At 39.6% G+C, this 26898-nt stretch overlaps 1 protein-coding gene and 1 pseudogene across 3 annotated transcripts in view; one reads left to right on the forward strand and one right to left on the reverse strand.

Annotated features, from left to right (window-relative positions):
- Pex14 (peroxisomal biogenesis factor 14) overlaps nt 1-26898 on the reverse strand; it is a 143503-nt gene that overhangs the window by 34506 nt on the left and 82099 nt on the right. The gene's annotated exons all lie outside the window — the stretch shown is intronic.
- LOC150062527 (ubiquitin-ribosomal protein eS31 fusion protein pseudogene) lies at nt 18099-18542 on the forward strand (annotated as a pseudogene).

Genomic DNA, 26898 nt, shown 5'->3' on the forward strand with positions numbered 1-26898 from the left:
TTCCCTATAAAATTTATTAAGCTTCTCTGGGGAGTAGTATAACTGGTGAATAAGACAGAAGTGAGCTCCTCTCTGTGTAACACAAATTGAGATCTCTCATAGGAAAGACTGGGAGGGGTTCCAATCAGCAGCCACAATGTCTATTTTTAGATCTAAAGTCTAAAGATTCCCCCCCCACACACTTCCTCTCCTTTTAATCCCTTTCTGGTAAATTAGGATAAAAACAAAAGAGGAGTTACATTTGATATCTGATCATCAATTCTGCAGGATTACACATAGCTGCCAGTCACAGCCTTCTCTCACCAGGCAGGTCTTCAGCAACAGGCTGCGAAGTCAGCTGCATAGCACAGGGAACAGGTCAAGTGAGTGTGTGTGAGTGTGTATGAGTGTGTGTGAGTGTGTGTGTGTGTGTGTGTGAGTGTGTGTGTGTGTGTGCTGCTGGAGGTTGAAACCAGGGCATTGACAATGCTACTAGGCAAGAGGTCTAGCATTTGAGATACATACCTATCCCTTTTTTTTGTCTGTCTTTGTTTTTGAGGCCAAGGTCTTACCTTTTTCTGGGCTAGCCTCAATCTTTTTGACTCTGCCTCCACAGTAGCTGAAATCAAAAGTGTATATTACTATGCATTAAATGCAATAAATACTTTAAAAAATTAAACTTTACTCCAGTTTCAGAAGATTCAGTGAAAGTTTTTTTTCCACCCTCTCCTCCCCAAGTCCTGGGGCCTGAGCACTGTCCTTGGGTTTTCTCAAGGGTAGAGCTCTACCACTTGAGCCACAGCACCACTTCTTGCTTTTTCTATGTATGTGGTACTGAATCTGAGTCTTCATGTACACTAGGCAAGTACTCTACCACTAGGCCAAATTCCTGACCCATCAGTGGAAGTTTTAACTATCTATCTTTACAAATTCAGAACTGAAAGAAAAGTTTGAGTTTTTACTTTGTCTACCTCCCTTTTGTGGGGGGAGGAGATGTTATTTTTTTAATTGGATACATGCTGAATACCAGTGGCTCAGGACTGCAATCCTAGCTATTCAGGACTCTGAGATCTGAGGATCATGGTTTCAAGCCAGCCCAGACAGGAAAGTCTATGAGACTCTTAGCTCCAATTAACCACCAAAAAGTCAAAAGTGGAGCTGTGAGTCAAGTGGTAGATCACAAATGCTTAGGTATAGTACCTAGGCCCCTAAGTTCAAGCCCTAGGACTGGCCCAAACAAACAACTAAATGAATGAATGACACAAATGAGGATAATGATTTACCCCAGAGGCAGAATCAGAAGACCACCTGGGACTCTATATCGTACCAGGGTGAGCAGGCACCCTGGTAAGCTTACATTGCTGCCACCTGACATAGCTAATGTATTTTCAGCAAGAAAGGTCAGAATGAATCCCCTAAAACAACAATGAAAGTAGATGGAGCAAGGAGGGCCTCAGAGATGCAGACAGGATGCACAGAGACAGGTAGACTGGATAAGCAGTGCTAACATCTTGCATTTTCTAGCTAAAAGGGTTTTGAACATTTTCACCATAAAGAGATGAGTCCTTAAGAAGAGGGTAGATTATATCCTGATTTGAACATTATACAATATACATACATCTCAAAATGTTACCACCTACCCTACACATATCTACAACTTTTTTCCATGTATAATATGAAGATAAAATATTTTAAATAAAATAAAGGCATAAATTATTTTAAAAAAGAACATATGTCTACACACAAGCAAACATATGTAGTTGTGTACAGGTACAAAAGTAGACAAGTAATTGAGCATGGTGATTGGAGGCAGGCTTTCACACTATAAATCTTTTTTTTGGGGGGGGTGCTTGTCCTGGGGATTGAACTCAGGGCCTGGCTGGTGTCCTTGAGCTTTGTTGCTCAAAGCTAGTGCTCTACCACTTGAGCTTTTTTGGTGGTTAACTGAAAGTGTCATAGACTTTTATGTCCAGGCTGGCTTTGAACCATGATCCTCAGATCTCAGTCTCCTGAGTAACTATGATTACAGGTGTAAGCCACTGGCTAGAAATTATGGGGAAGGAAGGGGGAGGATAAAAACTATGCCCCTGAACAAAATCACTTAGAACAGATATTCCTATTTTCTGAAAGAGCCAAATTATGACAGACAAATGTACCAAGCTATACCCAGGATTTGTGATGAGAAGGCCACACACAATTTCTAGTTTCTTGCTTAACCCATTGTGGCTGCAACCATGGCAATCAAATACATGGCGGCTTTTTTTTTTTTTAACGTGTTTTTAAAAGACAGACATCTGTTCTATTCTGACACATCCTGGCTGCCCAAATGTTTCTTTCAGCTCTAAATATTTGCTTCAGCAATGGAAATGTTTCCATTGCTGCAACAAAACAAACATTTGCTTGGGGATAGGAGGAACCATACCATTTCTTATGCTGCTTGACTTGAGAAATAATTTCTGTGAGACACAAATCAAGGTAGAGTTGTTTTTGGTTTTGGTTTTGGGGTTTTTTTGCCACTCCTGGGGCTTGAACTCAGGGCCTGAGTACTGTCCCTGAGATTTCTCAAGGCTAGCACTCTACCACTTGAGCCACAAGGTAGATTTTTTGCTCCTTAAAAAAAAAAACGGTGTCCCAGACTTCACTGCACCAGGGCAGTCCTCAGGCATGCAGCTTAATGCTACAAATGTTCCTTCCTGAATCTTAAATCTGTGATAAGAGGGTTCATTATTTGGTATTCAACATATTTCCTAAAGTTTTAAACAGCCAGGTAATTATCAGCATTTTAAAAAATTCTCATGTTCACCTGACATTAAAATAGCTGGGCACTGGGGGCTCATACCTGTAATCCTAGCTATTCAGGAGGCTGAGATCTGAAGATTAAGATTCAAAGTAATCCCAAGCAGGAAAGTCTGTCAGACTCTTATTGTCAATTAACCACAACAAGTGAGAAGTAATAGTAGAGTGCTATTCTTGAGCAAAAAAGTTCATATATAGCATCCAGGCTGAGTTCAAGCTCTAGGATTGGCACACACACAAAAAAATGGTTCTTGTGGAGATAGTAACATGCATCTTTAAACTATCAATCTACTCAGAATAATGTAACATGTTACCTAGCAAGAATCCAACTATGACACATAGTTACGTTTTGTTATTTTTATTATGTGTATCAGTAACACATTTTAAGAATCTAAATAATTTCACTTCTTGCTCATCTATAGTTTGTGGTATTACTGTCATGTACATTAAATATACTACATATTTGTGATATAATTCTAATAATGCATTGTTGTTATTGCTTTAGCCAAATGACTTTTGCAGAAGTTAAGAGTCAAAATTAAAGTATTTCAATAATTATCCATCTACTTTAAATCCTGGCCCAGGACTCTTTAATCTTTGGAAATCCAAATTTCCACTTGGCATTTTCTTTTCAGAATGAAGCTATTACATCGATGTCTACTAAATGCATGACTGACTGCTGATGACAACTTCTCTCAGCTTTTGGTTTTAAATGTCTTTATCTGTTCATGATTTTTTTAATTGAATACAGAAACTAAGGTCTTCAATTTTCTCTTTTCAGCATTTTGAAGACATCATTCCATCGTCTAGTAGGCTACATGGTTTCTGATTATAAGTCAGCCATAATTCTAATCACTGTTCCCTTTAGGATCTTACAGTCTGACAATGATACACTGAGATGTATGTTTTTATTTGTTTTTATAATCAATCTTTCCTTCAAGAGCTGAAGGTGCTGGTAGAATGCTTGCTAGCATGTATACAGTCCTAGGTTTGATCTTCAGAACCACCCTTACTACCCTAACTACTTATTTGTTTGTTTATAGCTAATATTTGTTCTTTTCTCCCCCTCTTCTTTTGGGGTCTGCAATTACCCTGTTTATCAACTTGGTTTTTCCAATGACTCATCAAGGCTCTGCTTCTTCTTCTTCTTTTTTCTTTTTTTTTTCCTTTGTACTTTAGTTTGGATGAGTATTTTCTTTGGTTATGGCCAATCTACTATTAACCTATCCACTGAAATATCAACACCAGATTTTGTTTTTCTGTTTTAGGAATTTTTTTGGTTTGTTTTATAATTTCTGTATCATTAGAGCAGTTCATGATCTCCTCACCTTTTCATCCATCTTTTTCACACAAAGTTCTCTAAAATGTTTTTTATAGTCAGCTAAAGTTCTTGTTAGTCTGTAGGGTTAGTAATATTACTTCAGTAAGGGCCACAGGTTTCCATTTCCCCCTGTGCCTAGTAATTTTTAACTTCATACCTGAAACTGTGGAATGGGAGTTTGCAGAGGCTGTGGATTCTGTTTCCTTCTGAAGAAAGGAGCTTTGTTCTAGCAGGAAGTTAAATCACCAGCAGAACATCTTGAATGGTTCAGGTTCAGTTTTATGCTTTATTTCTGTCACTCTTAGTCTTAGGGAAAATGTCACTGTCCAAGGAAGCAGTATTCTGCCCCTCAGGGATGGCTCTTCTGGAGTTTCAAAGGGAAGTCCAACATGTTTACCAGCCCCCACCAACTTTGCAAGTTTCAAAATCCAAACTCTGCCCCTTACAGCCAGGAGCTGCAGAGATCTTGCTGGAATCCATGACACTTCCCCTGTGTCTGGGCAGTCAGGAGTTAGCCTAATATCTGAAGGGTGTTTATATGCAGTGTTTCGAGTTCCCACTTGCATTGTTTCTCCTTTCTGGAATTCCCATCCGCAAGTTTTAGCCACTTTGTTAGTCTCAAAACCCATCATTCAATTCTTCAAAGCAATAAGATAGTTTTTTGTCTCAGTTCTACTTGCTAACCCCTGATGAGACTAAGAAATACCTTTAAAAAAAAAAAAAAAACCAGCTGGGCGCAGTGGCTCACACCTGTAATCCTAGCTATTCAGGAGGCTGAGATCTGAGGATCAAGGTTCAAAGCCAGCCAGGGCACTAAAGGATCTGAGATTCTTTATATCCAATTAATTTCAGGAAGTGGGGCTTGGCCCAAGGGCAGGTAGCCTTGAGCTGAAGAGCTCAGGGACGGCCCCATGACCCACAAAAAAACAAAAGCAAAAACAAAGTCATATAAACCTGTTGTTATAGCTCATGTCTGTAAATCCCAAATATGCAGGAAAGCAGGTGTGCATGTGTGTGTAGGAGGGAGGGGAGTGCAATCCAAGGCCAGCTCAGGATAAAAGCTTCCTCTCTTATCTGAAAAAGAAAACTAAAGCAAAAAGATTGGAAGCATGACTCAGGTGGTGTAGAACCCAGCAAGTACAATGCCCAGAATTCTACCTCCACTATCATTAGAGAAACAAACAAAAAAATAAATAAAATGAGTCTCCTAGATTATTTCTTTCAATAATCTAACATGCTTTCTGCTTGCTTTTGGTGGCGCTTCAGTGTTTGCAAACAAAGTTTAAAAATAATTTTTAGTTCATGCTTGTAATCCTAGCTACTCAGGAAGCTGAGATCACAGTTTCAAAGCCAGCCCAAGCACTAATGACCATGAGACTCTTTATCTCCAATTAACAACTAGAAATCCAGAAGTAGTGCTGTGGCTCCTTGAGCTAACACCCTATCCCTTGAGCCACAGAGCTTAAGGACAGCGCCCAAGCCCAGCATTCAAGCCCCACAGCCAGAAATATATCTATATAGATATATTTCTCTATATTTCTCCCACACACACAGATGTACTTATTACTGATGGGAATGTTATTGTGATACAGGTCATAGAAAGGCAGAATGTTAGCCCTGAACAATTTTGGAAGAATGATGAAGCGATCCTTGTTCTAGTATATATCAAAATTGATAATGAAGACACAGCAATTAAAGCACAGAGGCTCTTGTGTAGGAGTATATAGGTCAATGAAGACAACAGATATCTCTGAAAGACCTTGTTCTACATTAAACTTTCATATGTAATAAAGGAAGCATAACAGACAAGGAAAGGAAGAATTTATTCATGGAAGGACATCCTTGGACAAAGTCATATGTGAAAGGAGCTTCATTTCAAACCACTTCAGAAATTCTATGTAAAAGAGCTAAAGATAAAAACATAAACCATTATGAATGATAACTACTCAGTATACCTTAATAATAATAATAAAATTATATTTTAAAAACAGAAAACCTAAAATAAACTATGGGTGACTATTTAACTTATCACTAGCTCACTGAATATGGACAAACCATTTACTCTTTCTTAGTTTCTTTCTTTAATTGCCAGAAGATGGGAAAAAAAATTCCTACCTCACCTGGTTTGTGATTTAATAAAAATAAGAACACTTAGCTCATAATCAGTCCTTGGTAAATGTTAGCTGTTACTGTAATAATAATTATTATTTTATTATTATTATTTAATCATTACTGGGAGGCAATCTTTTACTGTAAAAATAATACAAGAAAATTAGAAGACTGATACATAAGATTATGTGAAAGTCATCAATTCTATATATTAAAAAACACAAAAGGCAAGGAAGGAAGGGAAAAATGTTTACAAACACGATAAGGAATTAATATTCTTAAAGGACATTTAAAAGTCACTATGTAAAACATTAACACCCAATAGGAAATGGACCAAGTAAACAATGGTAAAAACTGAACTGCTGTTAATCAAGTAAAAGCACTACAGGCACCTTCTTTGAGAAGTGCCTATGGCCACACAGCAGTAAACCTCTATGAGCAACAACTGCTCCAACCTATCTCAAAAACTGCCACCAAGAACTCAGTTTTAAGCCAGTGAAGCTGTGAGTCAATACTTCATTTCAGGAATCCATTGTGAGAGTATCAGGCTATACTATTCATTATTCTTCTCTGATCTTTTAAATAAAATAACTAGAAAAGTCAGGCTGCTGTTGCTCATGTTTATAATCCTAGCTACTCAGGGGGCTTAGATCTGAGGATCATGGTTCCAAGCCAGCCCAGCCACCAAGTCTGTGAAGACTCTTATTTCCAATTAACCACCAGATAATTCAAGTGGTAGAGCCATAGCCTTCAGCTGAAGAGCTCAGGGACAGCACCCAGGCCCAAGGTTCAAGTCCCACTGCAAACGGAAGGAAGGAAGGAAGGAAGGAAGGAAGGAAGGAAGGAAGGAAGGAAGGAAGGAAGGAAGGAAGGAAGGAAGGAAGGAAGGAAGGAAGGAAATTAAGAATTCATCTCAAGAAGCCAGAACATGAAAAGAAATCCAAACATAGTTAATGAGAGGAATTTTGCAGAAGAGTTTTTCTTTTGTTTTTTTTTTTTTTTTGCCAATCCTGGGCTTAAGCTCAGGGCCTGAGGACTGTCCTTGGATTTTTCCTCAAGGCTAGAACTCTACCACTTGAGCCTCAGCACCACTTCCAGCTTTTTTTTAATGTATGTGGTACCAAGGAATCGAACCCGGGTCTTCGTGCATGCTAGGCAAGCACTCTACCACTAGGCCAAACTCCCGGCCTGCAGAAGAGTTTTTTGTTGTTTCTTTCTATGACTTGTTTTTATTAGCTTACTTTATGTATATGGGGGGAAGACTATGCTACTTCCATACATGCATACATGTATCTCAATCAAGCTCAGGCTCTCTATCAATCTCCCTTACACCTCTTCTCCTTCTGCTACTCCTCATTCATCCACTCCTTTCCAATGATAACTCCCAACACCTTAGTGTTCTACATTTTCTTTTTTTTTTTTTGCCAGTCCTGGGCTTGGGTTCAGGGCCTGAGCACTGTCCCTGGATTTTTTCTCAAGGCTAGGGCTCTACCACTTGAGCCACAGCACCACTTCTGGCTTTTTGCTAAGTATGTGGTACCGAGGAATCGAACGCGGGTCTTCATGCATGCTAGGCAAGCACTCTACCACTAGGCCAAACTCCCGGCCCCAGTGTTCTACATTTTCAAATAGCCAGATTCTTCTCATAAGGCAAGTTTGATTAAATATTTTGATTGTAGTCATGTACCAGTGGCTTCTATTTGTAATCCTAGCTACTTGGGAGGCTGAGATCTGAGGATCATAGTTCAAAGGCAGCCCAGTCAGAAAAGTATGTAAGACTCTTATTTCAAAAAACAGAAATGGAAAAAAAAACAAAACAAAACAAAAACAAAAAAACAGAAATGGTGCTGTGGCTCAAAGTGGTAAAGCACTAGCCTTGAGTGAACTAGTACAGGGGCAGTACCCCGTCCCTTAGGTTAAGCCCCAGTCTACGAAGGAAAGTCTGTGTATCTCCAATTAATCACCAAAAATGGAGCTAAGACTCGGTGACAGAGCATTAGCCTTGAGCAAAAAAGCTCAGAGACAGTGCCAAGGCCCTAAGTTCAAGCCCCAGTACCAGCACACACACACAAAATATTGGATACCTCCTGTTTTGTATGTAAAACTTCTATTTATTTATGTAAAAACACCTATTTTTTTACCTAATCATTTCATATTATCTCCTTGCCTACCAACTTATTCTGAATCATACTAATATCATCAACCAAATAGCTTCACAGTCTTCTGTTATTTGTAATAGCTTTAGCTTTATATACTTCAATACAGTATTTTTAAGTGCGCAGAGTTTCATGATTATTACATGTTGGGAGCCGAGTGCAGGGTCAGGCTGGCCCATGAATCTGCATCACTGAGTAAGATAACCACACAAAGAAATGAGCTATTGTATGATGCCCTGCCTGACTTTCAGCTATATTGTCGGTATTGTGAATCACTTTCTGCTGAGACTTGATTACCATTGGGTACGCATGTGTTATTGCTTTATCCCTCTCTGCTGAGACCTATAGTGAGAGTAAACACTGGACCTCCCCGACCTGCCCACCTTTGTGCTGATAGGCTCCTGCACCCTATATTAGCTGAATGGACTTCCTCAATAAACGAGTTCCTGCCTTGACAGGTCTCTCTGACATGTCTGATTGTCCTCCGGCGAGGGAGGACTGGGTGCAGTCAGTCAGTTGGCCCTCTCCTTTCTCGGCTCGTCCTGGTCGGGGAGTGTTCTCTCTATCCCTCCTGCGGGTAGGGAAAGACCGAGGACTAAAAACCCCTGACAATTACATCTTCAGGGTAGATTGAACTTTCTACTAGATAGCTCTACTGCCAGCTTTTTGGTGTTTAATTGGAGTCTCATGACAGAAGTGGTGTTATGGCTCAAGTGGTAGAGCACACTGGCTTTGAGCAAAAGAAGCTCATGGACAGTGTCCAGGTGCTGAGTTTAAGCCCCAGGGGAGAAAAAAAAAAGTTGTTTAGCTGGGTGCCAGGGTTCATGCTTGTAATCCTTGCTACTCCAGAGGCTGAGGATCACAGTTCAAAACCAGCCCAAGCAGGAAAATCCACAAGACTCTGATCTCCAATCAATCTCCAAGAAAACCAAAAGTTGCTCTGTGGCTCAAAGTGGTGGTAGCATGCTAGTCTTAAGTGAAAAAGTTCATGGACAGTGCCCAGGTCCTGAGTTGAGGCCTCATGATCCCCTCCCAAAAATATATATTCTTCAAACAGCAATCCTCAGACCTCAGATCCTAGCCTCCTATGAAGCTAAAATTGCAGGCTTGAGCCACCCATGTCCAGCATCTTTTTAATATTTAAATCTTAAATTTCTACTTTATTTGATGTCACTATTGACATTTCTGTGTCTTTGGGCTTACATTTATTTGCTCACACATTTCATCCATTCCTGTTCTCCATTTTTCCATGCTGTTCTTTTTCACTTAAGTCTCCTACTTATGTACAAAACTAGCCTTTGCCTTTTCAAGTTTACTGGGATGGGAATGTGCTTTCTAACAAGATTTCTTAATGAATATATATTGTGTCTGCTGCCTCTTCTTTTGTAGTTTTCTCCTTTCCTGACCTTTGCTGTTCTGGTTGATCTTTTCCCTTCTCTGAATGCAGTTGAAAAGTTATAAACTACTTTCTTCTAACATAGCAATGTTAGCCCTAATTTTTAAAAACTGATAGTATACATAATTGAATATATAAAGCACAACAATCTTAAATATACAGCCTATAAAGGATTTGTTCATATGCACACACTTGTGTAACAACCACACAGGAGAGCCAGAACATTCTGCAAGACTTCATAAGGCAGCCCCTTCCTGGCTCCAGCCCCTTATCCCTTAGGGGTATGCAAAAGTCAGGGGTTCTGGTCATCAACATTAGTTGTATTTGTTCTTAAGCTTCATAAAAATGAATGCATTTCTCAGTGTTATAAACACAGACTAACGGGGCTGGGAGTTTGGCCTAGTGGTAGAGTGCTTGCCTAGAATGCACAAAGACCGGCGTTCAACTCCTCGGTACCACATACGTAGAAAAAATCTGGAAGTGGTGCTGAGGCTCAAGTGGTAGAGCTCTAGCCTTGAGAAAGTCCAAGGACAGTGCTCAGGCTCTGAGCTCAAGCCCAGGACTGGCCAAAAATAAACAAACAAACAAACAAACAAACAGACTAAGGACACTACATTCAGAGGAATCCAACTGTGAAACTCCTTTGAATTGCTAACAAACCTGGACTGGGATTGTAGATATGAAACATCGGTGTCTGGTTTATTCTGGATTTTTAAATTTTTAGTCATTCTAGTGGATGCACAATAATGAATTGGGATGGGTAAGGACACCCTGCTAGTGAATGATGCAGGGCATCTTCTATGCTTATTAATTTGGAAGTGTTCTCTAATGAAATACTTAAATCGTTTGCCAACCATTACAAACTAAGTTAATTGGGTGGGTGTGGTGGCTCATACCTGTAATCCCAGCTACTTGGGGGGCAGAGATCAGAAGGATCAGGTTTGAGGCCAGCGTAGGGAAAACACTAGGTAAGATTCTCAAACTCATTCTAGTTAGCCAGGTATGGGGGTTCTCATCTATGAACTAGGCTATGTAAGAGACTATAGGCTAAAGAATTGTGGTCTGAGGCTAGCCCCAGGCCAAAACAAGTAAACAAATGACAAAAAATACAGGCCAGTACCTGAAAAATAACTAAAATAAAAACAAGTATTTGGCTTTTTCTTGTGTTTGTTCTCTAAATATTCCAGACCTAAGACTTTAGTCAGTTAACTATATTATGAAATTCTTCCTCCAGAGTTCAGCTTGTCCTTTGGTCTCCTTACTGTTACCTTTCTGTAAATAGAAGATTTCCAGTGATGTAGCAATTTCTTTTTGTAACTGAATTAGGAAATCTGTCTAGCCCTAGGTCATGGAGATAGGCTTCTATGTTTCTCCAGAAGCTTTACAGATTTACTTTCTTCATTTGGGTCTGTCATAAGGTAAGGGTCAGAGTTCACTTTCTCATACAGGTATCTGATTACTCCAGAACTGTTTTTCAGAGCACTGGCACATCTATTAAGTATTTAGCCATCATTGTAGCCTGAGCACTCACCCAACAGCTCACTGAGCCTAGGACTGACCAGTGGGCAACTCAGTAAACAGAGTAGATCTCATTTGAGTCCTCCGGGAATCCAGTGCACACTTGAAAACGAGTTGTATCCATCAGTCCTTAATTTCAGAAAATTCTTGATCATGAGCTGTGCAAATCTGTCTATCTTGAGATACTATCTGTCACTTGTGGGCCTTCAATGTACCGAGAGCCACATGTCCTGCTGCCACTTCTACAAATAGCCCAAGGATGCTTGGCAAGGATCAAGATCTAATCATACTCCTCACTACTTTTCTGATTAAAATACTGAGAAACTTAAAAATAACATTTTAAATTGTGGTAAAATACACATAGCATTGATCCCCTTCCCCTCCCCTCCCCCTCATTGCTGGGGCTTGAACTCAAGGACTGGGCACTGTTCTCCGGTTTCGAGGCTAGCACTCTACCACTTGAGCTACAGCACCATTTCTGGCTTGTGTGTGTGTGGGGGGGGGGGGTACCGAGTAATTGAACCCAGGGCTTTGTGCATGCCAGGCAGGCACTCTACCACTAGGCCACACTCCTGGCCCTGAAGCCATTTGTATATACACAGTTCAATGGTATTGAGAACATTCACAATATTGTACAATCACCACCATCACCCATCACCCATCACCAGTCTATTCATCTTAAATTTTGTGCTCACTAAACTATTCCCCCAGCCCTGTTTCCCTAAAACCCTGTCAAACATCATTTCACTTTCTTTGAAAACACTCTTTAAAAAAAATAAAGTTGGGCCAGGAGTTTGGCCTAGTGGTAGAATGCTTCCCTAGCATGCACAAAGACCTGGGTTTGATTCCAAGGTACAACATACATAGAAAAAAAGCTAGAGTGGTGCTGTGGCTCAAGTGGTAGAGTTCTAATCTTGAGAATGCCCAAGGACGATGTTCAGGCCCTGAGCTCAAGGCCCAGTACTGGCTAAAAAAATAAAAACATAAAAAAATAAAGTTTAAGCCAGGTGCAGTGGCTCATGCCTGTAATCCTAGCTACTCAGGAGGCAGAGATCTAAGGATCATGGTTCAAAGCCAGCCTGGACACTAAAGAACAGGAGACTCTTATCTCCAATTAATGGAAAGTGGGGCTGTGGCTCAAGGGGTAGAACAGTAGCTTTGAACAGAAGAGCTCAGGGACAGGGCCCAGGCCCAGAGCTCAAGCCCCATGACTCACAAAAAAAAAATAAAAATAAAAAATAAAGTTTAAGAGAGCCAAAAGAAGAAGGGAAAAAAAAGGTCCAAAAGAGAAAAAATTGGGGCCAGGAGCTTGACCTAGTGGTAGAGTGCTTGCCTAGCATGCACCAAGAAGACCCAGGTTCAATTCTTCAGTACCACAGACATAGAAAAAAGCCAGAAGTGGTGCTGAGTCTCAAGAGGTAGAGCTCTAGCCAGGAGTTTGGGCTAGAGGTAGAGTGCTTGCCTAGAATGTACGAAAACCCGGGTTCAATTCCTCGGTACCACATACACAGAAAAAAGCTGGAAATGGTGCTGTGTGACTCAAGTGGTAGAGCAAAGCCCAAGGATAGTGTTCAGGCCCTGAGTTTGAGCCCCAGGACTGGCATATATATATATATATATATATATATATATATATATATATATTATATATATATATATATACACATATACACTGACAGGAATTGATGACAACAATACAATAACTTTTTATATTTTACTATATTAAGAGAGCAAAAGATAATAAATCTATGATTATTTCTACAAGTAACAAAGTACATTTGATATGTCAATACTTTTTCCTAATGAAAACTTTTAATGGATAAACATGACCATCTCCTTAACATGACTAAGTGGAAGGCACCTGTGTTTGTGTTATCACCACTCCTTGAAGCTGGCCTGGACTTTCATGAAAAAGGATGCAGAAGGTGTGCATTCTATATATGGTGACATCATAATGTGCAATGAATACATGAGTAAAATAAAATGGGGAGTGGGAGCTAAATAAAATAATAAAGAAAAAATTTTAAATAAAAGATGAAAAGCATATAATTTAAAGCTATGAAATGGCCACTTAGGTTCGTCATCATCAGTTTCACTTATTGTTGTCCTGGAGGTATTGGCTGATGCAACTGGGAAGAAATAAATGTGAGACAACACAAAAGGTAGAAGTACTTTCTCCAAATTGCTATGAATTAACCTACTCTAAAAAATTTAAGCATTTGGCTAGGTGTCTACATTCAAAATTAACCTGTAAGCTCTGCCTTCAAATTAAAAGCTAGCAAGAAAGCAACAGGTGCCAGAGATAGAGCTGTGTAATAGAGTGCTTGTCTTGCATGGAGAGGCATCCCAAAACTGGGGAAAGATGGGAGGGCAGAAGAAAAATAGAAAAAACAAACTATCAAGACATACATTTTAAAACAAATGTGCAGAGTCTACATAAAGATACTGAGGAAACTAAAGAAAATGGAGTAAATGAAATGACTGTCTTTTTTCTTCTACAGGAAGTGTCAATATTACAAGCATGTCATCTATCCTAAATTAATTTATAAATTATATGTGATTCTAATTTTTAAGACACATAGCCTTTATTTTTCTTTTTTTTAAGCTGGGAAACCTAATTTTATAAATCATATAGAAAGTAATAAACATGAAATTCCAAGAAAATTCTGAATAATTAAAAAGATGAGAAGGGCAGATTAATTCCAGCACATAATAAAACACATCAAGCAGTATGACACTTAGCACTGAGAGACTCAGCAATTGAATGGAGCAAGTCGAAAGAGAGCACAAAGTCATCCCAAGATCAAGCTTCACTACAATTCAATGGAGGACAGCCAACCACTGGAGTAGGACCACAGCCAGGGGCCAATCCGTTCTTTGTCCATTCTGAGATGGCTTCTGAATTAAGACAGCCTTTATATTTGTAAATAGGGGAAGACTTTGTGATACATGAAAAGTCGGTTTCAGTATCTGGAATAGTCTTCTGTCCCTTCAGCTCACGCATGGTCTAAGGACACTTCCAGGCAATACCAGCAGTGCTGGGTTGTCTCCAGACAGTTGGATGCAAAGCCAAACATATTTGCTATCTGACTCCCTTCAGAAAGTTCACTTTTATACAACTAACGCTGAACTATTTTTATTAACTGAAGAAAAACAAAGTTGCATCCTTATACCCCATTCACCAAAATAAGTTCCTAGTTACTGAAGCCTAACTCAATTTGATATAAAACTCAAATTACTTATGAAATGACTTATAAATAAGCACTATACACAAATATCACATGAAGTTCAGACTAACAGCATATGTCTAACACATATTCCAAGACATAAATCAATTCAAAATACTAATCACCTTATCCTAAGAAGCAGTAACATACATGAATAACAATGGGCAAAAATAGAAATAAAAATGACTGAATTTTAAGAGAAATTCAAATCAAAATAACATTGAAAGGCTGAGCATATGGCTCACACGTGTAATCCTAGCTACTTGGGAGGCTGAGATCTGACTATCATGATTTGAAGCCAGCCTGAATAGGAAAGAAAGTCCATGAGACACATGTCCAATTAATCACCAAAAAGTCAGAAGTGATTCTTTAGAGTTAGCCTTTAGCAGTTCAAGTTCAGGACTTGACATAAGAAAACAATGCCAAAACAGAAAACTGAGGAACTGAGAGGATTTCTGCTCATAACTGACATAGGGTAGCTAGTACAAGCCCAGTACAGATATTGCAAAGAATTACTGAAAAACAAAACTATTTTAAGGCACTGGGAAGTTGCCAAGGCAGCCAAGACTTGAGAGTCCAGGACCCCAGAGAGATGGAAACTGCAGAGAGGTGAGTCAGTATCCTGCGAGGTTGCTATCAATGGCAGTGCCTGTATCCACTAGGCTAAACAATGAGACCTTGTCATCAAAATAAATGAATAATTAATGAGTGAAATTAAAAAAAGAAGGAAGGAAAGGGAGAAAGGGGTAAAGAGAGGAATAGAGGAAGAGAATGTGGTCTTGTTTTTATTTGTTTTATGTCTTTGTTTCCTTTTCTTTGCCACAGGATGTTAGGTAAAAAAAAAGTAAGGCTCATCCCTTCATACTTCAAATTTTCCATTGGTCCCACAGAGAGCCACAACTAAAGAACACAGATCTACTAGAGAAGACCCCGATTTATTTAGAAATTCAGCAACACACTTGGATGCCAGTGGCTCATGCCTGTAACCCTAGCTACCTACTTGGGAGGCAAAGATTGAGAGGATTAAAATTTGGTGCCAGTCCAGGTAGAAAATCTCAAAAAAAAAAAAAAAAAAAAAAAAAAAAGCCCTAGTTCAATCCCTAGCTGGGTGCAGTGGTTGGGCCGATCATCTCCAACTATGTGGGAGGTTAAGACTGGATGACTGTAGTTCCAGACCAGCCTGGACAGAAAAGTACAAAAGATTCCACCTTCATGTAGGAGTGGTACATGACTATGCTCCCAACAATTATGAGAATCCTAAAGTGAATTCAGGTGTCCGTCCAATGAATTAGTAAGGCTCTATCCCAAAAATGATCAGTGAAGCTAGGCGCTGGTGACTCATGTCTCTAATTCTAGCTACTTAGGAGGCTGAGATCTAAGTACTATATAGTTCAGAGCGAGCCCAGACAGGAAAATCCTTGAGACCCTTTTCTCTCATGAACCACCAGAAAACCGGAAGTGTGCTATGGCTCAAAGTGGAAGATTACTAGCCTTGAGCAGAAGAGGTCAGAGATAGTGCCCAGGCTTTGAGCTTAAGCTCCAAGACTGACAAAAAAAAAATTTCTGAAAACAAATGGTAAGGTATCACCTAGCAAGTGCAAAGTCCAGAGTTTAAAACCCAGTACAAGGCTGGGAGTATTGCTTAGTGATAGAGTGCTTATCTAGTATGCATGAAGCCTGGTTTTGATTCCTTGGTACCACATAAACAGAAAAGGCCAGACAGAAGTAGCACTGTAGCTCAGGTGGTAGAGTACTCAAGTGATACAGTGCTAGCCTTGAACAAAAGAAAGCTCAGGGACAGTATTCAGACACTAAGATCAAGCCCCAGGACTGGCAAAAATAATATCTACATACATATATACATAATACACTCATACATCCAACCCAGTACTGCCCCCCAAAAAAAACAACTTGATTCAGTGCAGATTTTGACTAGATGATGGTCATATGACTCTACTTCATCAAAACATGAAATAAACAAGAGGAAATAGATCTTATAGCTTCTCAACTGGTCACACATAACAAGTGCCATTTAATTTTTTAAAAATTGACAGAATATAGAAGGAAATAGGGTCAAAAGAAAAATAAGAGCAATAAAAGCAAACTCATTGATAATCCAGTTGTTATAGCTATAAAAGCCTATTTTTCAAAAAGGTGATAAACATGTTCAAGAAAACAGGTGTGGCTACACAGGCCTATAATAAAATCCCAGCCCTGGGTATAGGTCATGGGGTAGGCAGGAGGATCTTGAGCCAGCCTGTTTTATTTTAACTTTGCTCTATAAATTGGCTAGCTAACCGGTAAAAGAAGTGGCAAATAGGAATTTCCTAGAAATGTATGTTTTATTCATTCATTTATTGAATTAATTTACTTTTGCACTGGACCTGCAGCTTGAACTCAGGGCCTGGATATTGTCTCTGAGCTGTTTTTTTGCTCAAGGCTGGAGTCCTATCATTTGAACCATAGCTCCACTTCTGACATAAAAGTCTCAACAGACTTTCCTGCCCAGGCTGGCTTCAAACCAAGATCCTCAGATCTCAGCATCCTGAGTAGCTAGGATTACAGGTGTGCACCACCGCATCCACCCGAAACGAAGAAGTTCAATTGCAAAATGTAAAACTGACAGTAAGGGATCAACTCTGATGGTTAACAGCATCCTGACACAGCAGAAAAGATTAGGAAACTGGAAAAAAAAAAAGTCAGTAGAGAAAAAGAAAAAAGAAAAAGCAACACCAAATAAGAGTATAAAAGAGAACCTACAAAAAAAAAATATCTAACCATGACAATTAGAGTCCAAGAAAGGAAAGGGAATAAAAGCAACACAGAACAGTAAAGACAATGAGTAATTTTATAGAACGTAAGAAAAGCAATTGATCTAGAACTACTAGAAAAACAAAACAAAAACAATCCTAGCCAGGCACTGGTGGCTCACGCTCTTATCCAAACTATTCAGGAGGCTGAGATCTGAGGATCTACTTTCCAAGCCAGGTGTGGGCAGGAAAATCCACGAGATTCTTATCTCCAATTAACCAGCAAAAAGCCAGAAGTGTAGTTACGTATGGCTCAAGTGGTAGATCAACAACTGTGAATTAAAAAGACAGAGCACAGGACTCAAGTTCCAGCACCAGTACTGGCATGTGCACACGTGTACACACATACACACACACACACACACACACACACACACACACAGCAAGCAAGAAAACAATTAACTCCGTGTACACACATACACATACACACACACACACACACACACACACACACACCCCAAGCAAGAAAACAATTAACTCCAAAACAATAATCTGGGAGAAAAATCTTTAAAACAGCCAGGGGAGGGGCCGGGAGTTTGGCCTAGTGGTAGAGTGCTTGCCTAGCATGCATGAAGACCCGGGTTCGATTCCTCAGTACCACATACATAGAAAAAAAGCCGGAAGTGGTGCTGAGGCTCAAGTGGTAGAGCTCTAGCCTTGAGAAAGTCCAAGGACAGTGCTCAGGCCCTGAGCCCATGCCCAAGACTGGCAAAAAAAAAAAAAAAAAAAAAAAACCAGCCAGGGGACCCTTTCCGATCCGCCATCTGCGGTGGGACCACCCCCAGGATGCAGATTTTTGTCAAAACCCTTACAGGAAAGACCATCACACTCGAGGTTGAACCCTCCAATACTATAGAAAATGTAAAGGCCAAGATCCAGGATAAGGAAGGAATTCCTCCTGATCAGCAGAGACTGCTTTGCTGGTAAGCGCTGGAAGATGGGCGCACCTTATCTGATTACAACATTCAAAAGGAGTCCACTCTTCATTCAGTGTTGAGACGTGGGGTGGTACTAAGAAAAGGAAGAAGAAGTCTTACACCACTCCCAAGAAGAACAAACATAAGAGAAAGAAGGTTAAAGAAGGTGGATGAAAACAGTAAAATTAGTCGTCTTTGTTGAGAGTGCCCTTCGGATGAATGTGGTGCTGGAGTTTTTATGGCTGGCCACTTTGACAGACGTTGTGGCAAGTGTTGTCTAACTTACTGTTTCAACAAGCCAGAAGACAAGTAATTCTGTATGAATTAATAAAAAGGCACAAACTAATGTACAAAAAAAAATGAGCCAGGGGACAGAAAGTCATATCGTCTCATAGGAATAATAATAACGATGCAAGGTTTAGCTCTAATAGCAAGAGTTCTAACTCAAAGGAAAAAAAAAAAAAGGCAAGACTGACAGATCACAATGGTCTCCAAAAAATAGTAAAACAACATCTTTGTTAGAACAACATCCAGAAAACATTGCCAATGTGAAGTTATCTTCCAGGAAGAACATATTTCAAAAGTGAAAGGATTGGCAAATCACCATTCAGTAATTCTTGCAATTAAATAACTGATATGAAGATTCAACAATCTTTGTTAACCATTTATTTTGTTAAGAATCATTAAGGAAAGCCAAAAACAGTAGGGAGAAAAATAATACTTACAAAGTCTCAAAGTATCTTCCCCTAAAATACTAATTATACAGGGGGAGCCATAACCTTACAGTAGAAAAATCTGGTAGCCAACAGATCATGGTGAAACCACTAGCAATCCTCTGCCTCCTGTTACAAAGTTGAGAAAAACAAAGGGATCGCTACTTTGACATTCTTATAAAAAATACATAGACAAGGGGCCGGAGTTTAGCCTAGTAGTACAGTGCTTGCCTAGCATGCATGAAGATCCAGGTTCAATTCCTTGGTACTACATACATAGAAAAAAAGCTGGAATTGGTGCTATGGCTCAAGTGGTAGAGCTTTAACTTTGAGAAAGTCCAAGGGTCAGGCCCTGAGTTCCTGAGTTCAAGCTCCACAACTTGGGAAAAAAAATACACAGACAAAACCTAGACAGGAGGAAACATCAGAAAATCCAAACTAAAGCATAGTGCATAAAACTGCCAGATATCCTACAAGAAAGTCAAGGTCACAAAAGACAAAGGCTGAGGTACACAGGTCTAAGTCAAAGTAGCCAGAAAGATAAGACAAGCACATACAGCTCTTGGCCTTGGGCTGGATTGTGGACCAGAAACAATTCTTTTTCCTTTCACTATAAAGGACATTATTAGGAACGCTGACTAAATCTGAACAAAGTCTACAGATAATAGGACTGTATCAAGTTATTGTCCTGATTTTGGTTTACGCATACTGTCTGCGTGTGAGAGATGAAGTAAATGTTAACATTTTAGAAATCCAGGCAAAAGGTATATAACATTGTTCTTTTTTATTTATTTAAAATACTGGCAGGTGCTGGTAGCTCATACCTGTAATCCTAGTGACTTAGGGGGCCAAGATCTGAGGATCAAAGTCCAAAGTCAGCCTGGGCAGAAAGTCTGTGAAACTCTTATCTCCAGTAAACTATTAGGAAAAAGCCAGGAGTGGCTCTGTGGCTCAAGTGTAGGAGCACTAGCCTTGAGCAAAAGACGATTAAACCCTGAGCTTCTTTTATTCAAAGCTAGTGCTCTACTATTTGAGATACAGTGCCATTTCTGGTTTTAAGGGATAGTTAATTATAAATAAGAGTTTATTAAGCTTTCCTGCCTGGGCTGGCTTTGAACCATGATCCTCAAATCCCAGCCTCCTGAGTAGCTAGGATTACAAGCATGAGCTACTGATGCCCAGCTTGAAATATCATTTTGAAATAAAATCTGTTTATTATTTGAGAGAGACAGAAAGAGCCCGAGAGACAGAAATAACCTGACTCAAGACATTCAGTCAGATCAAAGGAGGACAACAGCAGAGGAAGAATCCAAAGGCATAAGTCTCCTGAACATGTCAAATACTATTTATCAAAATGAATTCCAAGAAATGGAAACATGGGTTATTAATGCTGTTGACAGGGATGGTGGTATTTGTATGTGCTTCTGTTTTGTTTGTTTTCTTTATCTGCTTCTTAGAGGCAAAAGGCAGTGAGGAAGGGTGAATAAATCCAATCACAGCATTCCATATTATGTGGAAAATGGGGACAGTGTCAGGAAGAGGAAACTGGGGAAAGCAAAGGTGGGGGTGACTGTGCAAAAAGACAAATAAACACATTATTTGAATTGTGAGACTACTGTATAACACCTTAATGATAACAGTAAAGTTGCATTTTTAATAGGTTACACTTTTCATTTACTTATTTGCCACTGCTGGGACTTGAACTCAGGGCCTGGGCACTGTCCTTGGGCTTTCTCCAAGCTAGTGCTCTACCATTTGAGTCACAGCACTACTTCTGGCTTTTTCTATGCATGTAGTACCGAGGAATCAAACCCAGGACTTCATGTGTGCTAGGTAAGCACTCTACCACTAGGCCATGCTCCTGAACTTTTTAAAAAGAGAAATGTTGGGGCTGGCTCATACCTGTAATCTAGCTACTCAGGAGGCTGAGATCTGAGAATCAAGGTATAAAGCCAGCCTGGGCAAAAAGGACCTGAGACTCTTATCTCTAATTAACTCCTAGAAAATGGGAAATGGGGCTTGGCTCAAAGGTAAGGCGGTAGTCTTGAGTTGAAGAGCTAAGGGAGAGTACCCAAGCCCAGGAGTAGAGCAGTAGCCTTGAGCTGAAGAGCTCAAGGACAGCGCCCAGGCCAAGTTCAAGCCCCATGACAAACAAACACACACACACACACACACACACACACACACACACCTCGCGCGCCTCGTAAGGTTAAAAGTATATAGACTCCACTACTTTCATTCACAGTAACACTAAGGCAGGCAAAGTGAAGTGATTTCTAGGGCCAGGAGCATGATCTAGTGGTAAGAGTGCTTGCCTAGCATGCACGAAGCCCTGAGTTCAGTTCCCTAGTACATTCACAGAAAAATCCAGAAATGGCGCTGTGGCTCAAGTGGTAGCATGCTAGCCTTGAGAAAACCCAAAGACAGTGCCCAGGCCCTAAGTTCATGCCCCAAGTTCATGCCCCAGGACTGGCAATAATAATAATATTACTTTAAAAAAAAAGAACTTTATGTGAATTAATGCACCTTCTATCTGGCAAATATCATGTAACCCTTTTACTGATTACAATAAAAAAATGGAAAAAAAAGAACTTATTTTTTTAAATGAAGTTTGAGGAATGGCATTATTCACTTTTCTGCAAATCTTTCATGTCTGGCTTAAGAGAAAAGAACTAGATCCTCATAAATATCTACTTCTGTTTTAGTCTGTTGAGATATATTACTTTGGCTGAAACAAATGAAGAAATTACAGCTTAGCAGGAACATGAAGTAAAGGAAGAATTTTCATAGCTTTTACAGATAGCTGTGGATATTTTCCCCTTACACTAAAACTCAACAAATGGTAGTTTCCAAGGATTAGTTTACACTGTGAAGCTGAAATCTTAACAAACTCTCACACCCTGCTACATTCTGAATGGTTATCTAGTGTGCCTTGCATTCTGAATGGATATTTTATTCATGCAGTCCTTAAGAAAATATGAAGGTTCACTAAGATATGCAGATTTTCTAAACGTTGGCATATCTCTTACACAATATTTAAAAAGCAATATTTATCACCACTGATCTGTCAAGGAGTGTGTAAGTATCTGGGAGCTGCCTAATTCACAGTGTAGATATGAATTTTCCAAAATTCAAACCTCATTTGAAAGTGTATTGTGCATGTACTCATTCATTCATTCATTCATTCATTCATTCATTCATTGTGTCTTGCTACGTTGGCTAGACTGCCTTCAAACTTCTGGACTCAAGGGATCCTCCCATCTTTGAAACCCAAGCAAATTGGACTACATGCTTGAGCCACCATACCTGGCTTCAAACTGCATTACTGACGACAAACATGGCAACAGATTTTCTTGAAATGGCAAGCTCATTTAGTTCATTTTTTGAGAAAGGTCTGCCAAACATTGAAATCTGAATTATGTTTTTTTTTTTTTTGTCAGTGATAGGACTTGAAGTCTGGATCTGGGCGCTGTCCTTGAGCTCTTCAGCTCAAAGCTACTCCCCTACCCCTTGAGCCACAGCCCCACTTCCCATTTTCTAGTGATTGATTGGAGATAAGAGTCTCGTGTTCTTTAGTGCCAGGCTGGCTTTTAATTGCAATCCTCAAATCTCAGTCTCCAGAGTAGCCAGGATTATGGGCATGAGCCATTGCACCTGGCTGAATTATCTTTTTTAAAGGCTGTACTCCAGGAAAAAGACAGCTGCTTCCGCTTAGAACTCAAGACAAACATGGCTTTGTCATATAGCCCAATGTTTCTGAACACTTCTTCTCTTGTCATACAGCTCAAATATCAAGAAAATGTGGACAAGAGGCAAGATTCAATATTCGTCTTTTAACTTTTCCATCAACTCTCCTCCAACTTTGAGAGGTCAGCACAGTGGAGGGGCTAGCAGCTTACCTGCCCACGAGTCAACATATCACTACAGTTAGCAGGAAAGGCACATAATGAAAACAATTTTTTCACCTTTCAGATCCAAAGGGGATATATGTGAATGTGGGGTGAGGATTCTGACAGCTCCTCAGATCATACTTTAAGAGCTGCTAATCTAAGGACAAAAAGAATTGCAAAGAAACTTAAATTTTATTCAATGAGGCTTAAACTCAGAACTCAAGGCCTGGGTACTGATCCTGAACTCTTTTTCACTCAAGACTACGGACCACACTCAGCCATAGCGGTACTTCCAATTTTCTGGTGATTATTTGGAGATAAATGTCTCATAGACTTTCCTGCCTGGGCTGGCAGATCTCAGCCTCCTGAGTAGCTAGGACTATAGACACGAGACACTAGTGCCCAGCTGTGGAGGGTGAATAATTCTGAAATACATTGCAATTCCGTGTATGAAGACAGCATAAGGAAAGTGAAAGCTGTTGATCAATGAAGGGGAGGGGAAAGCAACAGAAAAGTTTATTCTGAGCAAGATACAAAATATATACATCTGAAATATCATCATGAAACCACTTGGTGTAATTAACATAAACTAAAAAAAAAGTGACAGGAAAGTAAACCAATATGGAGGAGGGGAAAGTGAGGTACCAGGAGAAGGAGGGATGGCTAACAAAGACAGTAGATGAGTATGAATATGGACCAGTAGTTTACTTGCAGGTGTAAAAACAAAAGAGCGCAACTGTTAAAATTGTTTTAACAAGGGAAATGGAGGGGTTAAAGACATAGCTCAGTTGGTAAAGCACTAGCCAATGAGTAAAGGTAGTGGCTAGTACCAAGTTGGAGCCCCAGTCTCAGAAGAAAAAGAAGAGAAAAGAGGAATGGAATGGGGAAGAGTGATAGAGGAGGAGAAGTTGATCAGGATACTTTGAATACATGTGCGGAAATGTCCCTTGTACAACTAACATAAACTAATAAAAAAAATTTATGTGGGAAAAAAATTTAAAAAAATAAGTAAAACTGAAAAATCAAAACTAAGCAGAGCTAAAAAGGGCTACAGGCACAACTAAAGTGGTAAAGCACCAGTTTCACCAAGTGTGTGAAGTCTTGAGTTCAAACTATAAGACTATACCCCCCCCCCCCAAAAAAAGTAAGCATATCAACTTCAGAACCAAGGTTTTTATTATTGTAAGATTTAAATGTTGGTCTGGGAGTGTGGCCTAGTGGTAGAGTGCTTGCCTAACATGTATGAAGTCTTGGGTCCGATTCTTTGGTACTACATACACAGAAAAAGCCTGAAGTGGTGCTGTGGCTCAAGTAGTACAGTCCTCGCCTTGAGAAAGCTCAAAGACAGTGCTCAGGCCCTGAGTTTAATCCTTAAGACTGACCAAAAAAAAAAAAAAAAAAGGTCAACTTTAAAAAACCAGTTCAGGGCCGGGAGTTTGGGCTAGTGGTAGAGTGCTTGCCTAGCATGCACGAAGACCTGGGTTCAATTCCTTGGTACCACATACATAGAAAAAAGCCAGAAATGGTGCTGAGGTTCAAATGGTAGAGCTCTAACCTTGAGAAAAAGACCAAGGACAGTGCTCAGGCCCTGAGTCCAAGCCCAGGACTGGCAAAAAAAAAAAAAAAAAGGTCCAATCTTTTCATATAAAATGTGAATTGGAGATAGATATAGAGATATACACATACACACTTATCGTGTGAATAATAGAAACAGAACTCTATGTGGGTCTGAGTCTGGGTGCATGTACTACACAGAGCAGCCACAGTCCCGCAGTGCCTGGGATCAGTGTCACATCTTGGCTTCTCATTATCTTTCTTTTTTTCACCAGTTCTGAGTTTAAGCCCCAAGACTGACCAAAAAACTTAGAAACAACAACAATAACAGGGTATTTAATTACAGAAGACCATTTGAACATATGTATGAAAAATAATCAGAAACTCACTATTTATGTATTCATTTACTTATTTATTTTTAATGCAGGTCAAGGGGCCTGACCTTTGGGCCTAGAAACTGTTGCAGAGCTTTTTGTTGTTGTTGTTTGGTTGGTTTTTTTGCTCAGTCCTAGCACTCTACAGCTAGAGCCACAGCTCTACCATTTCCCACAATTTGATGATAAGTTAGAAATAACAGTCTCACAGACTATCCTGCCTAGGCTGGCTTCGAACTACCATCCTCAAATCTAAGCCTCCAGAGTAGCTACAATTATAGATATGAGCCATCAGCACCTGACAGAAGGTCAATTTTTAAACCCAAAAGTAGTCAGTTAAAGCAAAGATCTCTAGTGGACGCTAAAGTCATTGAATGAGAGGTCACTGAGTAACAAGATAACACCATCTCAAAGAAGCACTTCTTAGATTACTTGTTAATTAGAAAAAAAGGAAAGTGTACCTTGAAAATGGAGAGATCTGGCAGTCACCTCATGAACCAAATGATCAAATTAGCATCACTAATAGAAAAATCTGATATTTCTTTTCCTCTAATGTGATAAATAATAAGCACATAACATTACTTATTAAGTGTTCTTGCCAAAAATGTTTCATCTCAATCTTATAAAGAGGAAATGAGACAATCCCAGAATACTCAATAAAACTGATCTGATTTCTTCAAAAACAGTCAATGACAAGTAAGACAAGACAAGAAGGCAGTTCTGGATTACAAGATAAGGTGGCGACACATTCTGCACGACCCTGGCTGTCTCCTGGAATGGGCTACAAAACAAATTTGGGGACAATTAAAATAATTAAAAACAGAATATATATCAGATGATTTTATGAAATTAGTGCTAATTTTCTTCTGTGTGATAATGTAAGTAGGATTACGTGAAGAGCATTCTTATTTGAGGAAATATATGCTAAAGTAATTAGAATTGAAGTGTCATAATATCTATAACCTCCTTTTAAATGGTTACCAAAAAGTGTGTGTGTATGCACCTGCATGTGCGTGCCTGCACACTGTTGTATAGGTACATATATAGAAAAAAATAGATAAAACAAATGTGGTAAAAATGCCAGTGGATTTCGGGGGAGGAGGAAGACCAGGTGCCAGTGGCCATATCTGTAATCCTAGCTACTCAAGAGATTGAGACCTAAAGGCTTATGATTTTTAAAGCCAGAGTAAGAAGAAAAGTCTTGGAGACTCTATCTCCAATTAGCAGCAAAATGCTGGACTAGAGGCATAGCTTAAGTAGTAGCGTGCCAGCTGTGAGCAAGAAAGCTGAGAACGTGATGCACTAAGCTCAAATCCTGGGGTAAGTATACACATGCATGTAACCATGCATGTGCACACTAGATTAAAAGTTTTATGGGTATTCATGTACTACTCAGTCTGTAATTTCAAAGAACTCAATATAAGAAGACTGAGGGGAAAAACCTCAGCTTGGGAAGAGTGCAGGCTTCTAGGAATTGAACAGCTAAGCAAAAAAATAAATAAAATAAAATAAAATCTATCCATAAAGTTTCTGTGCAAAGAAGAGAGTTAAGAACAGAGCTAGAGCTTCACTGCTTGGTGTCAACACAGCATGGACAGAGGAAGCAAGACCTGGGCCAGAATGAACTAAGTGACCCACTGTCTTTACATTGCTTTCACCTGTTGCTGGCCGAGACGACAGAAGCTGTGGTTGGCAGGTACACTCAGGAAAGAAATGCCTCTAGGACTATAGAATAAATAGCATCCGATGTCCCAGTGTTATGTTCTATTGACTCTTACTTGCGACTCTGGGAGTTGTTTCTATTGCCCTTCAGCTTTTCTGCTTAAAAAACAGAAATAATGCTGACCTTCCAATTCCTTGGTTACCACATACAGAGAAAAAAGTTGGAAGTGGTGGTGTGGCTCAAGTGATAGAGCTCTAGCCTTGAGAAAGCCCAAGGACAGTGCTCAGGCCCTGACCTGAGTTTAAGCCCTGGAACTAAACTAAACTAAACTAAACTAAACTAAACTAAAAAGGGAGAAAGAGAAAATGAAACTGGTAAAAAGCAACTAGGACCACAAAAAGAATATAATGCTGTTTACAAAATACAGAGGGGTCAGAGACCGTGGCTCAGAGCAAATGCATCAGAAACCAAGTTC

Source organism: Megascapheus bottae, chromosome 6, assembly GCF_031878675.1.
Source record: "Megascapheus bottae isolate mThoBot1 chromosome 6, mThoBot2.hap1, whole genome shotgun sequence".
In the NCBI taxonomy this organism is placed as follows: domain Eukaryota; kingdom Metazoa; phylum Chordata; class Mammalia; order Rodentia; family Geomyidae; genus Megascapheus; species Megascapheus bottae.